We start from the raw sequence: 15,008 nt of genomic DNA, 5'->3' as shown, positions 1-15,008 counted from the left end.
AAATTACTTAGGGCTATGAAAAGAAATATCTTACCAGAATTTGTTTCAAGTAACTTTTTAAAGTTTTACTCTGATCTTCGCTTGAAGTTAATTTCCTTGATAGGAGCAGAAGCTTGTCAAGGTGTACTTTAACACAGTGCACTTAAACTAACAGACTGGCTTACTACTTAAAACTAAGCAGGTAAATTGACTTTATGCAAGACTAAGGTGTAGAACTCTTTTAGCCATCATCTAGACAAAGGAAACAATTGCCACGCACGGTGAATAGTTTCGAAAAGGTTTCATTTTGAGTAGGTAATTGGTAAGAAGATGGGCTGTTGACTCCTGGTATTTGCATGTTTTTCAGCAGCATGGTACTACCTGCTTTGCTGGGTCCTTAGTGGATGCATACAGATGACTGCATGTTCCTCCAAGAATGTGTATATATTGCTATTTTTATTGCAGATCATTGGATAAGATGCTGAGATAGATATAATTTTTAATGCAGTATTTTTAGTACAAAATGGAGGCAATTTCCTCAAAATAATGAGACTCTTTTTTCCAATTTTTTTCATTATTCCTATGCTTTCTTCCATTAGCTTTGTTTCCATGTGATAAAGACAAGTTTCTCATGTTTATTCTTTTTACTTTGACAATTCTGGTGGTTTCTCCTGAGTCTTGATTTGTTGGCTCTAACAGGATACTCCTTTTCCTCGTTGTAAAGTACCAGTGGAAAGAAGCATTTATTTGGCAAAAGTAGGAAAAAAGTAAAATAAATAATTGGTCTAGTATAGTGTTAAACAAGCTACCCTACTTTGTCTTTGGAGGACTTCCAAATCAATCAATATGTATATACAACATAGAGGAAGCAAAGAACACAGAAAACAATTTAACTAACTTCAGAAAGAGACATGCAACAGAAGTTGGATGGAATAACCAGAGTGTGATGAAGTGAATTACTGTATTATTGGTTATTTTTTCCCCTTGTCATAATGTCACTTTTTCTAGAGGCAATGGACTTAGCTGATAGTGCAGGACATTTTTCCAAGTGCTGGATCAACAATACTGCCATGTCTTAGTGCGTGAGTGAAGGTGAGCACAGAAAGCCTCACCAATGGTTTTAGGGATCATTGTCACCAATATCTCAGGCCAGGATAGTAACTACCCATCTGATGAAAAGTCACTGCAAAAAGCAGCAAACTTATTAGTAAACAAATCTTTGGGGAGGCATAATTTAACCTTTATTTTAGTCTGAGGCCAAACCCAGCAATTTGGATCCTTATAAAGTACTTAATATTATGCCAGTTAAATAGGCACCAGTGAGCCCAAAGCTTTGAACATCAATTTTATCTGGACTTTAAAAATCCTGTGTGAATCTTCAGGTGGCTCCAGGCTTTTAAGAGTCCGGAACTGTTGCCTAAATGAGCTCTGACAGAAATTCTGAGAAGATGTAATGTGCAGATTCAGTTCTAATTTGGTCATCTGTGGCCGGCCTTCTCGGTCACTATTTGGATTCAGGGACATAATCAATGTTAATTGCATATATTTGTTTTGGATAATTGTTTGAATGACTCTTTATCATAAAATAAGCATTAACAGCTTGTCCATCAACTATGTTTCAACCTACTACACCTGTAACTGGTTATGTTAGAACTGGCAATGGGGAATGCAGACTGATGATTTTAAAGGAGTACACTGTATTTGTTTTCACCTCTCACTTGCAACTCATAGAACTTGGTGATGGAACTGAAATTATGTGTTTGTTTTTCTCTTCATTATTTCCTCATATGAAACTGGCAGTCATGCTTATTTACTAAAGCAAACAAAAGAACCTATAGTTTTGATACCTAGGATACTAAGTTATTTAACTAATTTCATGAATGTGCCTTAAATTATGAGAAATTTTGAGTATTTCTTACTATATTTGTTCTTTGTCTTATTACGTGACAATAATGCAGAGGCTATATGTATGTATGACACCTTCCAAACAAAACACGTTCTAAATTTAATTGTGCAAACTGTAATCACAGGAATCTAAATATATTAGCATAAGAATATTTTAATTCTGCACAATTAGTAGAAGCAGGCTGGGTTATGTTACAAAAAATGTAAGATATAAACTTTTCTTTTTGTGAGACCTTTATTTTGTTCTCCAGAGCTAGATTCAAATTCTGGGATTTTAACTTCACAGATAAACAATAATCCATAATTCAATCCACTTTTTCTCATATGTAAATATTTTTCTTACTGAATCTACATTATTTAAATTCCAGACAATATTACTTGTTCATCAATATGCTAAATTCTTGTTATAGTCTGAGATTAGAAGAGAGATATCTTGAAGAAGAAGCAGGAGACAGTTAAAAAATCCATGGCTGATTTCAAAACCGACCAATTCTTATTTGTTTGAGACTCAGAAGGCATAAAGTGACATCAACCTTTAGGATTGCAACTGAATAGAAAGGCTCTAATATTTTATGAAAAGGATCATTGATAATGACACATAAACAAGACCAATCTGATGGTTTTGCTTGCATTTATATGGATGCAAGTCTTATTAGCAAGGGATACAAAGAAAAGTAGTAAATTTATTAGAAGATGCAAATGCAATGGATATTTTCAAAATTTAGAGGTTAACTTATCCCCAGTATATACACTCAGCTGTTTCAGTGATGTAATAAGTGACCTTGTCCTTCTCATATAACTACCAAAAAGTACGCACAAATTACGTAATAAAGCAGCAAAATGGCTTGCAACAAAGCAATTTCTCAAAGGGTATTTAAAAGCAGTTTGAGAGTATTAGGATTGGGGTGATAGAGTTTGTCTCGCAGTGTGGTCTTTCCCCTCTTTGTACATCACTGGGAATCAGTTAATCAATAATAATTCAATTATAAAATTGCTTCAATGTGTAACTTTCCAGAGCAAGAATTACTCATGTGAACAGTTTTCCTCGCAGGAGAATGGAGAAATGGTGTCGTGGGATATATCAAAATCAGTTGTTACTGCATCACAAGGTTTCTGATTCTGATTTCACCAGTCAGTGTTACTGTGTCAAGTGGTGCTAATAAAAAGTTACAACAAAGGGAAAAGATACCGTGCTCCTTCGGTGAGGAAAATGGGTACTGAGACAGAAAAAGGGGAAAAAACTCACATAATGTTATGTGCTTACACAAAAGAGGAATTGAGCCTGGGGTAAGTTTCAGAAACCTATTTCTACCTACATATAGGTATTTTAAAGTAAATAAAATATTGTGAAAGCCTTTTTTCTGTTTTGTTAGTGTACTATTGCTTTCTTTAGTTTTTGTACATGGTATCTTGGCAGTGTATAGTTTCAGTGGTTAACTGATAAATGCCACCCCCACAGGATTGTTTCCAGCCCCACCTGCCGGTCTGAAACTCACTATTTCCATCGAGTTCTGGGAGTTGGCTCTGTATTTCGTTCTGGCTAAATTCTTCTTATTTTTGTGCTTGAAAATTCGGGTAAAGGCTAAATGCATTTTATTTACCCAGGCTTTTCAGTATTTCTATTTAAGCAGTAGATATTTTACAGATATTTAGCAATTTTCGTCCTGAAGAGTCGAAGTATTTTATAACTGCGACATACGGGCCTGGTCCCTGGGCGAGGGGGGCGCCACCGAGTGGATTGCCGAGGTACAGCCGCGATTTGCCTCCTACCGTAACCTGAGTCTCGCACTGAATCACAGAATCACAGAATATTCTGAGTTGGAAGCGACCCGCAAGGATCACCGAGTCCTTACACACTTGCGTCTTAACAGTCTTTACATTGGTCTCCTGTACATAAGGATTAGGATTCAGGCTTTAAATACATGATGACGTTTTTCTGAGACCACTGTCCATCCAATGGAGAAATATGCTCTCATTGTCTCCTGTGCTGTTTCCTCACTACTTTGCCTGATATTGGGATTAAGACCATCTTTGATTTTCCTTCTATATCAGAGCAGCAGTTATCTCAAAAATATCCAATGGGTCATTATAGTTTATGTGTGCTTCATGCTACAGATGATATGAAGGAAATTATCATGAAGGCATTGGCTAAAACATGATGGATCACATAGGAAGCGTCAATAAGGCAAGAGAAATATGTTCGACGGAAAACTCTAAGTCTTAGGGAAGAAAATATAAGAGATCAGCGAAAGAAAAGTGTGATTTCAAACAGTTTTTCTATCTTGATTTTGGGTGAGGCCTTCATTTACACTCATTAACATTCCAGATAAACCCTTACTTTTTAAATAATGTCTTGGATGTGAAAATCTATATGTAAAAGTTATCTTTTTGTCCACAAGAACAATTTGTTTCTCTTAAAACAAACTAATTTTTCATATGTGATTATGTCTGATTATGAATAGTGAAGGCAATAGTGTTTTAAAAGCAATAATCTTATTTCCTGGTTTCATGAATACTGAATTAGTTTTAACTTTTTTCTGCATAACAGCTTGCAATGACAGGGCTCGCCCTCCTTATTTTCTCATATGCGTAGCCTAGCCAACAGTGTAGTGTAAGGACATTTCATAAAAGATAGGGAGAGTTTTCCTAGAAGGAGACTGAACTTGATTTTACCTCTCCTAGGCAAGGGTCAGTTGACCACAAAGAGACGCAGTTCTTGTATCACGTAGCAAACTCCTCTTACAGATCCAGTTATTTAAGAATGATCTGGCAGTCCTGTGTTTAGCCTCAAGGATCTGTTTCCTGAGTTTCCATCTCTGAGTATTTGCATTTGTTTTCTTCATTTACTTCTTGTATTGCAGCATCAATGGCTGTTATACTTTCAGTTCCCAACCCAGGGGTGCTGGCTGGCAGCAGCTCAGCAGGAGCCAGATGATCATGAAAGGAGATGGTCCCACTGAACTCAGCATCAATGTGGCCTCACCGTGAGCCCCATGTGCAGTACTGGGCCCCAGCATCAGAGAATGACACGAAGGTCCTCAGATGCCACTGGAGGAGGCAGCCGAGATGGTGAGGGGCTGGAAGGCACGTCCTGCGAAGACCAGCTGAGGGCTCTGGGCCTGTCTGGTTAGGAGAAAAGGCAGCTGAGGGGCGACCTCTGGGCTTTTTACCAATTCCTGAGCAGTGGATATGGAGAGGCAGGTGCTGCACTCTTCTCCTTGGGATCCATGGACAGGACATGTGGGAATGGCTCAAAGCTGCACCAGGAGAGATTCAGACTAGACATGAGGGAACATTTCTTTACCAGGAGGGTGGTCGAATATGGGAACACGTCTCCTGGAGAGGGAGTTGATGTCCCAGGTATTTAAGAGACATTTGGGCAGTGACCATAATAACAAACTTTGACTTTTGGTCAGCCCTTGAGAAGTCAGGCTGTTGTACTAGATGTTGTTGTAGGTCTCTTCCAACTGAAATAGTCCATTCTATTTGAAACGTTTTGGCTGAGTACAATACCCTTGTTTTAAAATGTCCATCCATTCTTTTTGGTTTTCATAAGTAAATTAGATGGCTGTTAATTAGAACTGAGATTTGGTGTATTTATACAAAAACAGTAGGACTATGTACACTTAAATAAAGGAAATTAAATTCCTTTCTAGTTTCTCACAGGCCTCACTGGAAACAAGAAATGCAGTATACATTATACAAGCAACCTGACTGTAGGCAAAATAAAAAAAATTACTGTAGTTAGTCCAGAAGAGTGGCACATCTCAAGGTAATCAGTGAGTAAAAACAAAGCTGCATTTCCAAACCAGTGAAAACAGATATCCCCAAATTGTTTCCAGAGAAAACTGTATGTTTTCAATAAACTATAAAGCATACATTTAATATGTGTCAGTGGTGTCCAAGCCCAAGTTCCTATTGCAAACTTGGAAACACAGTGCTGGTGCAGCCAGTATCTTCATATCAATTTTATTTTTTGCTTCTTTTAACACCTTGTATTACGAAGATTTATGAGTATGCTAACCATTATGGTTTGTGAGATCCATAAGTTCTGTAGCATATGAGGGCTGTTGCTTGATAATCAGTCTAGAGATCTAAGAAAGAATGTCACAGGCTGTCTTACAGAGGATGTCAGTAATATTTATAAGTTTAATATTAGTCAGTTACATATACAAAGCTTATTTACTTGAGTGAAGTGTGCAGAACCACTTCCAAGATACCAGTAATCACACCACTAGCAGATACTAGATGCAGTAGTAGTTTTCACTAGAATCTGAAGAGATGTCAGTGTTTGCAGAGATCTCCTGGTTTAACCTGGACAGAGTTCATTTTCTTCTCAGTAGCTGGTCCAGTGAGTGCTGTGTTTTGGATTCAGTATGAGAATGATGTTGATATTGTGATCCTTTTGGTTGTTGCTCAGCAATGCTCATCCTAAATCAAGGACTTCTCCATTTCTCATGCTCTGTCAGCAAGGAGGTGCGCAAGAAGCTGGGGAGAAGTACATCCAGGACAGCTGATCTGAACTGGCCAAACGGATACTCCATACCATAGAGCGTCACAGGACATGGTATGCCATGTTGATATGTATGAGCTACAGGTTCTGTAAATGCTTATAACTAAAAATTAAATTTGCAGATTCTAAGTGTGAACTCATATGAAAGTACTCCAGTGACAAAGGGGAGACTTCCTAGAAAAAAAGACACAATATCCTTTTCCTATCGACCAGCTGATGCAAGACAAATGCTAATCTTCAGTTCTTTTCCAACAGTTGTCTGTGTCTGAATTTCAAACCCGTTTGTATGCTGGTCTTTGTTAGGAGCAGTAAATTCTTCTCAGTTGCCAAGAAAACCTTATTTTGCAGTGCTTTGTCTACTTTCTTGCATTGCACATGCCTCCTGTACATAAAACAAGTTGGAAATACTGCAAACAATTGTCTCTGGAGATCATGATCTCTGACCTTTATCTGCATTTAACAACAGCGTAAATTCCACATTTCGTTCAGCCTAGGATTCACACAAAAGTCTTCTAAATAGGCTCTACCAGCTGCTATTCAGAGCTGTTCCCATTGTAAAAGCCTTTTCTCCCACATTTCATTGTTTTAGAAGTAAAATGTTACTGGTTGTATTTTTAGAATTTTTTTATTCTTTACATCTTTAATGAGAAGTGAACATGCTAATAGTCTGCCATGCATTTTTTTTCTATGACTTTCTGCCAAACACAGCTAAATCATCAGTCAAAACACTAAAGGTTTTTATGTTAATAATAGTTTGAATAGCAGTTTGAAAACTGCAGTTATTTCACTAACGTTTTAGTTCACATCTACTCAACAAACATATATAAAGAAAGCAGATACTTCTAGCTGCAATAATTTCTTGTTTTGACAGCTTGTGGCCAAATTCTTCTTCGGCTACTTTTGGAAGCAATAGATTTGTTAGTAGTCTCAAGCTCTAATAATGAAAAGGTTAAGAAGTGCTACTTAACTGTACTAAGAATCTGATTTAAAATGTAAGATCTAAGTTTTTTTATTCTATCTTATGGATGTGATGTTATATATTTGTTATTTAGGCTGTACAGTTTGGATAAAACCAATTTAGTATTTACAGAATTGTACAAAGCATCAAAATGAAAGCCTTTTATATTGCACTTGATATTTAAAATGAAGAGAAGAAGAAAAAAAACCCAAAGCAGAAATAAACTAATTGAAGCTCTGGAAGACAAAGCCATTCTTGTTTCCCTAAAACGACCCACTCAAAATTATAAAGTTAAGATGCATGTGAAACAGGAGAAATCTGCATTTAATTATTCCTGAATCTTAGATCATGATTTCCACGATGAAGAACAGAGCCCTCTGAGTCACTGGGGTATGACCTCTAAATGGAACACAAAAAAGCAATAGGCCCTTTGTTCTGTAAGGACTGTGTATTTCTCCTAAGGCTCTGACCAAAAAACCTCAAGCAAATGGTATCTGAAGGGTGGAACATGCTACCTCACTTGCAACACTCACAACTCACAATCCCATCCTGGGTAACCTTCCCATCCTTTTCCCCTGTGCACAACTTCTCAGGCACTGGGTCAAAGCTTTTAGAACCTTTCTGGATCGGACACCCATTCTGGCATGCAGGAGAGGACAAAAAGTGATCTTTGAGACTACAGATAAAAAGAAAGAAGTGCAGGTTATTAACAGCTGTCACTTCCTTTATGCATCTCAAGAAGGGCTAGATGTACTTCAATAGCAGGAACACAAAGTAACACATAAAAATTCCCTCTTTTCCAGATCAAGGTAATATGATCAAAAACTAATCCCTTTTTATGTAAGGCAGTGCATATGAGACACCCAGTGGGTTTGGGCACAGTATTAGAAAGGAAATTATCTAATTAATTTGTTTCAGACTTGCCAAATTTCACACAAGCTTGCCTCAAATGAAAAAGCAGTATGTCACTAACCATAGACTGAGATTTCAGGTTCAGTCCTTCCAGGCAGGAAGATTCAAATTTATTTAGGGGTATGTGCATAGCAGGAATAAATGAGAGCCATCTTCCCAGTAGAGCTATCAAACTCACACGTGTGAGAGAGAAACAAGTCAGTAGTTGACAGAGATTTTAGTTTGACACATTTCCTACTTATGGAACATTCAAGGAATGTGAATAAACAGTCTGCCTATACAAGATCAGAAAATGAGCATCCAAGACAGTATCTTGTTTCCAGCAGCGCCCATGTGGTGGGTTAACCTTGGCTGGCTGCTGGACGCCCACTAAACCACTCTGCCACTCCACCTCTTCAAGAGCTCAGGGGGAGAAAATAAGATGAAAAATTATATGGCTTGAGGTAAAGACAGAGACATCACTTATTAATTACCATCAGGGGCAAAATAGAACTGACTGGGGGAAGATTTATTTAATTTATTGCCAATTTAAAATTGAGCAGGATGGTGAGAAACAAAGCCAAAATGAAAATCAATCTCTCTCCCCTTCCCCTTTTTCCCAGGCTCAACTTTACTGCTTTGTTCTGACTCTTCTACCTCCTCTCCCATGAGCGGCGCAGTGGGAATGGGGAATGGGGATTGCACTATGCAGCAATAAAGCATTCCTGTTATCAACACTGTTTTCATCACAAATCCAAAACAGGACCATATAAGCTACCATGAAGAAAATTATCTCCATGAACACCAGCACACACTTCTCTACTACACCTTCCTCTTCATGCTGTTTCCCTTCTCCAGCATGGGATCCCTTCCACAGGGTACAGTTCTTCACAAACTGCTCCAGCATAGGTCCTTCCCATGAGCTGCAGTTATTTAAGAACTGCTCCAGCATGGGCCCTTTCCATGGGGTACAGTCCTCCAGGAAGAGACTGTTCCAGTGTGGATCCCCCCCAGGCCACAGATCCTGCTAGAAAACCAGCTCGGGTCACCTCTCCCTGGACCACAGTTTCTGCCGGTAGACTGTCCTGGTGTGGAGTCCTCCATAGGCCACAGGGCCTCAACACACATCACCCTGGTCTTCCTCATGGGCTGCAGGGGAATCTCTCCTCTGGTGCCTGGAGCACCTCCTCTCCCTCCTTCACTGACCTTGGTTGTCTGCAGGATTATTTCACGTTTTTCTCACTCCACTTTCACCCAGCTGCTCCATAGTGTTGTTACACTTTCTTGCATGTTATCACAGAGGCACCACCAAGATCGCTGATGGGCTCAGCTTTGGTCAACAGTGGGTCTGTCTTGGATATGGCTGGAACTGGCTCTGTCGGACAAGGGGGGAACTCCCATGTTTTTTCACAGAAGCCACCCCTGCAGCCTTCCCACTACCAAATCCTTGCCACGTAAACCCAATACAAGCTAATAGCAGATGTCTAGGGAGATTATGGGAATAACACAAGGTACAATGAAGGCAGCTTCTCTGGCTTGCTTTAGAATCCAACATACAGAGGAGGCACTGTTCAACCCTCCTTTTGGGAAGCAGCATGAATTTCATTCCAGAATGAATCCTTAGGCACCTGTATTTCTTCACAGCCTGTAGTGATCAAAACCCCAAGTACAGTGTTACAAGTGCTTAGAAAGGGAATACAGTATAAAAATGAAGTCACCACTAAACCACTATTAATCCGTGGTGTGCCTACACCCTGATAATCAGTTCTGTTATGGCTACTTCTGACAGAAATTATCTAGTAGGACCAAAAAACTGACATAAAGTCTGTTCAAAGTCACAGAAGAACTCGTGGACTGAAAAATGGACTAGAATCCTGTAACTCAGAAAAGGCAAAACTCAAAGTCAAGATGATAGGTATCTATAAAGTCAGAACTTGAAAAGGAAACAATTATTTGCTCTTTCTCTTATTTCAGAAATTAGGAAGTATCAAATTAAATTTTCAGATAGTGAGTTCTAAGCAAACAACAAGATAATCCTTATTTTTCATGTCACAAAGCTAAATTCTGGAATTACTACTACAGGATGTGTCTGTGAGGATAAAATAATCAGTCGTCATAAAGATGTGTGTCACTACCTGTTTTCGATCTATAGCTCTGAAATGCAAGTCTGGTATTTGGTGTTCCTTCCCACAAACTCTGCACGTGTCCCGTATCACAGTCTGTGTAACACCAACAGCACCTATCATCACATCAGTAAAAGAGGTTAAGGTGACAAAAATGCCTCTGTTGTTCAATATCCCGTGAAGTCAAAGAGCATTTTCACTTCTTGATCTGTTTCCAGCATTGGCTATGTTGTCTTCTTGTTGTTTCCTCTCTGTGTGAGGCAAAGGTGAAGATACGCTGCCTCAGTCCCATGTGAGCCTCCCTGATATAAACCTCCAAGAATATCTTATGCCAAATGCAGAGGTGTAACCTCATCTCCTTTCTTCTCCCTTCCCATCTCTGCCGACTGGTTGTTCCATATCCTTGGTCAAAACAAAATCCTTTTCTTTTCTCCTTCAGTTTCTTTATCTTAAGCTGGTTTAAAATGGACACAGTGGAACATATAGGGCCTTTTTCATGTAAATCACTTCTCAGGTAAACTTTAACTAGGCCTTTGTAATATTTATGTACACACCATTCATTTTAAATTAATGATGATACATATTTTTAAATGCACCACTGTATCTACCACATCTGCACTGTAAAAAAAAAAAAAAAAAAAAAAAAATCAGGCAGATGGGGAGTTGAGCAGCTTTTCCACAGCTGAAATACACTTGTAGTACATATAACAGTAGAAACAACATCTATATTCCTAGTCCTACACATTATTTATTAGGGTCAAATCTACTTGATTTTTATTTTCTCATTTGTGTAAGGCCGAAGAGGAAGATATTTACTCTGGTCCTATTAAGTGCACAGAAAATGCAGTTGTTCATTTTCATTTTTTCCCAGTTGAACCTTAAGAAAGGGTTATTAATCTGTTCACTCAGAAAGCAAGAGCAAGAGAAAGGTATAGTTTCACCAACAGTTGCAAATGCTTTCTGGTTTTAATTATGTTTTAATCAGAGTCATTTGTTCCTACCCATAAAATTACTTGACATAATTAAAATTAAGATAAATAAATAAATAAATTCAAGTAGTTTTTGAGACAACTCCATTGCCTGTCTTTCAATTACGAGAAAAGCAGAATGAACTCCTTGTTGCATGTACATGTAACTAGTAATTCCTGATGTTTTGCTCCTCCTACTTCCTTCTCTACTTTAACCCTGAATTAGTCACCATGTGACAGTAAGAATAATTATGTTGTATCTGGATTCCAATCCATTCTTATCAACACAGAAGTAAAACATATTGCATTCCCCACCCTACCTACATACTATCCTCAGTAGCAGAGCTCAGATAGATTTCAGTAAAACCTTACACCGCTACTATTTTTGTTCAAAAGCTTTTTTAATCCCACATGTTTATGTGCATATATATATGTATGTGTGTGTGTGTGTGTGTGTTGGTTTTGTGCAACTATTAGATTCTTATAATAGGTATATAGAAAGATAGTTTAAGGCTATCCAAGTTTTTACTAGCTAAATTTCCTGTATCAAAAAAATTTAAATGCAGTTATTTTTTACCTTGCATTTAAAAAACTACTATGTTCAAAGTACCTGCATTGTAAAGCCTATATATATTGTGATAAATTATTTATTTCTATGAGAGTTATGCAGTGTTTCTCGCTGTCAGTATTACAGCAGTTTCTTTAGGGCTTAATCTGTTCTAAATTCTCTTGTCTCTGCAGTGGTTCTTTTTCTTCTTTTTTTTTATATCAATGCTGTTTATCTTACAGTTTGGATAGGGACAAAGAGACTTTTACAGACACCACACTTACAAGATTTGTTTAAGCTGTGAATTGTGATTTGGATTTATTTTCTGAGGACATCTTTCTAGTTCACTGTCCACTTTCAGAAATCTTTCCTGTGTAATGTTTACCACAGACAGTTGAACATGAACTCTGCTTTTCTTCACATCCCGGTTTTCCCTCCTCTGTAAAACTTACATGGTACAGACCTACCGTTTAGCAAGTCAGCCAGGAGCAACCCCACAACCCCTCCTGGCAGGCTGGAAACCAGGGAGCCTCTAATACATGTAGTGTCATGCTTAGTAGCTCTAGTGCACACAGAATCACAAAATCGCCTGAGTTGGGAGGGACCCACCAGGATCATCAGTCCAACTCCTGGACCTGCATAGGACACCCCAGCAATCGCACCCTCTGCCTGAGAGTGTTGACCAAATGCTCCTGGAGCTCTGGCAGCTTTGGGGCCATGACCGCTGCTCTGGGGAGTCGGTTCAGTGCCCGACACAACAGCCTGCTGGTGATGTATAACAGAAAGAAGAAAATGCCAGGGTTAAATTAATTAAAGACAGCACCAGGAATGTATATAGTGTCAACCATTGGGACTATCTTCTTAGTACTTATTCTAGCTAATACAGTAAAAAGAACAAGTCCACATTTAACACTTCAGTGCAGAAAAAAACACATTAAAAGATGATTTGAGATCGCCTTGGTTTTTGTCTCGTCTGCAAGTTCTTCAACCTATTCCTTTTCTGCTGTCATAACACACACCCATGGCAGGTAGTGTATTTCAAAAACTGTGTTTCATAGTGAATGTTGAATAAATGGACTTTTGTCTCAAGGATGCATTTTCCTTTTTCTAGGACACAATGGCTGCTATCCATGGAGGTCTTCCTGCCTCTGCCCAGCTTCAGAAACATGGATGGTTACTGTAATATTTGGGATCATCTGTGTGATAGCATGCCATATCAAAAACCATTTTCTAGATTTGGGAACTTTTTGCTGCCATTTCTCTCTGAAAGAAGACGGTTAATCTTCTTAGAATATTGCCTGAAATCCTTCATAACAAATGAATATTCAAGATGCAGTCTAAATTGCATTTTAAAAAATGTGCTCTCTATTAAGATTCTTGCAGTTTTGTCGGAAATTTAACAAAAAGTCTTTGTAAACTGTCCATCTCCAGATGGTTATTAAAAGTGAATTTTACTGAAGAATGACTTACTAATAGGGATAAGTAAAAACCATTCAACTAGACATCACCAATTTCTGATAATCTTAAAATTTCAGACTACGACCTATGGAAGTTAAGGACAGACGCTACAAAAAAGTTCAGCCATTTGTGGAAAAACAGCTTTTGTGAACCTCTTTCTGTGAAAGAATGTAAGACTGGACAGTTAAGGATAGTAACTCTGTTAATAATTATGTGATTTAAATCTCCCTATTTCTATATCATTGATATGGTTAAAGAACATGGTAAAGCAGATGTACTCTAAACCTACTGCCTTGCCATTTTCGAGCACACTGTTACACAGGATTGTGCCTTCAGCCATTAACACCCAGTATTAGACATTTTCCTTGAGACAAAACCCAAATCGTATCCAGGTTCATTAGATGGTGCCATTCTAGCAATGATTCAGAATGTAGAGAAGTCTTCGTGCAACATGGTGTTATTGAACACTATGTCTTAACCTTTCCTGATTTTGTATATTTGTAATTAAACTAGTTGTTACAGAGTAGATCTTTGATCCATTATGCAAATTTTAAAAAAAAAGCAAGCTCATGAACTCAGGTGATAGTCCAATTTCTTTTTTCTATGAGCCAACAAATGGGTCACAGAGCTCATAGATTGTTCATGAAAGGTTATTGCATCAACCCCCAAGTAATACAATCTGTGCATTGCATTGAACAGGGTTAATGTAGTGAATGGTATAACACCTTAGCATTCCCAGTAAGTCCTCTTCTGATGATAGCAAGACTGAGTTGAAGACCTCTGAAGTTTAGTATAGGATAGGGCTGTCCTTGCTTACCTTCTAACCTGCTTTTAAAAGGACAAGCATAATGCCCTTGATTAGTGGTGGCCGTGATCTATTCTGGCTGCAGGGAAGGCCGTATGCTTCATCCTCCACATTTACACAGGCATTTCACTAGATCTGTGAATAGCACTTGATTTGTGCATGACTAAAACACAGAATGACTCCTTTAAGGATTGAATTTATTGTAGATCTAACTCTTTCTATCAGTGCTCTTGTTTGCTAGCCAGGAAAAGGAGCAGCTGCTACTGCTGGAATCATTCGTGAATCCATTCTAGCTGTCCTCTTTCCCTGGAGATGGTTATGCCAAATAAATGGTATTGTCTCGGCCAGTAGGCCTGCTTCTGAGTGCTATAGAGAAGATTTTCCCAAGCTGAATAAGCATTACTCTTGGCATGATGGTGAAAGGCAACATGCCCATCAGCAAAAAAACCAAAACCCAACAGCCTTTCTCTCCCTATCAGTTTTTGTTCAGTTGTTCCACTCTCTGTTTACAGCTCTTCCCAGCTCTTCATCTTTGTCTCTGATTAAATAGAACTTTGCCCACTATTTCCCTGTGGGAGTAAATGAATAAAATGCAACACAATCCAAACATATGGAAAAACATATTTAAAAGCATGAATGGAAACAGAATCAAGAGTATTGCTAAACATAGCAATAGGACTATCTACAATTTAGGTGCCACCTGGCTAGTTTCTAACTAGCCTGGCTGGACTTACATGTGTCCCAGATCTGTCAGACCTATTAGGCATGGACACATTGAATTTGTATGTGTCGTAGCCTCGTGCCGGAGTGGCTGGTTGTGTTTTCTTCCCTTTTAAAAATTTTCTTTTTCTTTTTCTTTTT

This window comes from Corvus kubaryi, unplaced genomic scaffold (assembly GCF_017639235.1).
Source record: "Corvus kubaryi isolate FWS band 111438036 unplaced genomic scaffold, C.kubaryi_AGA036_p1.0 37396, whole genome shotgun sequence".
Lineage (NCBI taxonomy): Eukaryota > Metazoa > Chordata > Aves > Passeriformes > Corvidae > Corvus > Corvus kubaryi.
The sequence above is the reverse complement of the archived record's forward strand: the minus strand, read 5'-3'. Positions refer to the sequence as shown.